The sequence below is a fragment of the Anneissia japonica genome, unplaced genomic scaffold, assembly GCF_011630105.1.
Source record: "Anneissia japonica isolate Jap-2015-1 unplaced genomic scaffold, ASM1163010v1 scaffold493_len2256704_cov171, whole genome shotgun sequence".
Lineage (NCBI taxonomy): Eukaryota > Metazoa > Echinodermata > Crinoidea > Comatulida > Comatulidae > Anneissia > Anneissia japonica.
The window spans coordinates 2,163,360-2,166,344 of NW_022727062.1; positions in this window are offsets into that span (position 1 = coordinate 2,163,360).

A 2,985-nucleotide genomic window follows, 5' to 3' on the forward strand; every position below is an offset into this window, starting at 1 on the left:
TTTATTTTTAACGGAAATGTAATTTTACATTACGGTAAAGTACTGGCGTCCTGGTTGCCAGTATTTTGACGGTAATTTTACAGGAAAATTTTTAACAGTGTCACACACACAGCTCTGTGTATTTTGAACATCAAATACATTGCATTTAGCGCTCTAGTATTCTTATTATATCTCTATGATATTTTTTTGTTGTCTTTGGTGAAATAAATGTCACGTTGATTTATTGATTCACTGATTCAAAAATATATTAGCAAGGAATGAAAATTAAAATTGTGTACATTACACCCATACACCGCAACGCTCAAGTTTCAAACGTACGGGTAAACTAGCTGTACTTAACTTTCTGTGTAAGTTGAGGATGCAACTGCAAATGATTTCGCTTAGGCTAAATTTGATTGGCTAAATCTATGGCAGCCATCATGGATGGTACACACACACACAGCTCTGTGTATTTTGAACATCAAATACATTGCATTTAGCGCTCTAGTATTCTTCTTATATCTCTATGATAACAAAACTGTCTGATGTTGCAGAAAAGGTGTCTGCTGCGCTCTCTAGTAAAATGCCAAAAATTAATATTTAAAAAAATAAAATGAAAATAAAAAAAATAAATTAGAGGATGTTTATGCCATTTTTAGCATTTAAAAATTTTCCAATCCGCACTGTGCGCTCTTTCTGAGGGTCAAAGTGCAGCGGATCACCTAACTCGTCTTCAGTAACGAGTTCAAATCTAGTTGTTTATTTGGTTCTAATAAAATGTGAAAAAACCCCAAAAAACTTGTAACAGCATTATTATACAATAAAGGCAAAATTATCAATCAAATATCATGATCTTGACCAAACTCTAATACTTAGTGTTATTTCGACTACGGGTGTTGTATATCGGATACTCCTGTGTAAATGAATTTATTACAAATAAACTTCAAACGTCACAAAACAAGGTGATTAGATGCATTTTGAACTTTTAACCACATGCTCTGGTTAGCACAAATACAGTTACTAAACTCAATTAGTTACCAAGCAATCTTCAAGAAAGGAAAGAAACATTTACAACTTACCTAAATACAGTTAACACAATCACAAAACAAGATTTTCAAGAAACTTCTTTCACTCCAAATACCAGTTATTTATAGGACTCACAACAGGTGCAGCTATCAAATTACAGCCATCTAAATATAAAGTACTACAGTGTTACATTACGATACCATGTGAGGCTACTCTGTTGCTATTGTTGCAGAAAGAATTCAACAGGACGCCATTTTCTCCACTGACAAACCATTGATCCAAATTTCTAACGTAATTATTAAGATGTTGTAGCTTAGTGTTTCTTAGTAGATTTTTATTGATGATTAAATGTGTGTTCGATAACTAATATAATGCGAGCTTTTGTGTTTTTAGTATATTTTGATGGTAAAATATTCAATTTTAAGATGCAGAAAGTCTACAGGCATTCAGGTGTAATGAACAGTAAACAACGTCTTATTTGCAAAAGCGGGCACTACTTGGTACTCTATAGAATTCACTTCCAATTTTAATTCAAAGTCCACCTTCAATTTAATAATTAAAAAGAAATGTAAAAAAGTATAATAATAAATTGTTAACATTACATGACCAAAAATAGTGTCCCCTTAATGGGGGTGTCCCCAGAATAGAGGTACCCCTATTCAAGGGACACCCCTATTAAGGGGACAATTTGGTCCTGGGGATGTCCCCTTAATGGGAGTTCTACTGTATTGGAATTCATTGTATTTTGTAAATGTTAGATTGTTTGATCTGTTTTCGTTTGATTGTTTCTTTTTCTGTATTTAATTTTAATATTTTAGACCACAATGAAAATAACTTTGCCAGTTTGGTATTTTTTTGTGTTTTTATCATTTGAATATATTTGTTTTTAAAATATAGAAATAAAACAGTAAATAGGACTATGTTCATGAAAGTGATGCCCATGATATAAATCTAATATAATATAATACAAAAATAAAGTATTATCTAAAATGTGTATTTTTTGTAGATCTTTAGTGGAAACACGGATCAAAACACAGAGGTGACTCAAATGTTCAAATCTGCTATTGACGCTCAATTTATCCGCATCAGTCCACTCAGTTGGTATGAAGAAATTAGTCTAAGAATTGAGATTCTTGGTCCATGTCAAGGTAAATTTGTATGATCTATTTGAGGATTAATATTTATTTCATTATTCCGCTTGTTGTTTCTGGGTTTTTCCCTAATGCCATAAAATCACTTGCGTATGTAGTTTAAATGAGTTCCATTGAACTCATGTCATTCATGATACTGCAAGATGAAAATAATGCACAGAAAACGGCGTATCTTATAAATTACTAGCAGTCCAGTCACATGCAATAATAATGTTATATTAACATTGCGACGTCGGAACCGATAAAAGTAATTCAGATTCTACCGGTGCTTGGTCATGAAACTCGCCATATGCGAAAGGTCCAGGTTTCAAGTCTGTGTAATGACGCTGACATTTTATTAAATACTATAATAGTACAACAACTGGGTTCTATTCTTCTCTATTCTTACAGGAAAACTATTCACAGTATAACAGCTCAGCTCCGCAGAGCACAACTCACATTGTTCCCTTTCTCACCTGCATTGTCAGACTCACTTTTTAGTCTTACTTAATCTTACTACTGGGTCATTCCGTGCCAACTCAACAAATTTTCAGAAAATCATGGCTGGGTACCGTCTCAGATTTTCTTGAAACTCGGATATAATGTGCACCAACATGTCTGACGAACAAACCCAAAATTTGACTTGCCAATTCCAAGTCGTTTAGAAGCTGTCTCTTATACCCATCTAGATGTGTATAAGAGACAGATCATGATCTTGCTATCAATTATGACATATTTGTAAAGTTGCATTTTCAATTAGCCATATCTTCAAATAGAATAAAGATAATTAACTGAAAATTGATATCTAGACTAACTTTTGGCTGTAAAACAGGAATATGACATGACCTTT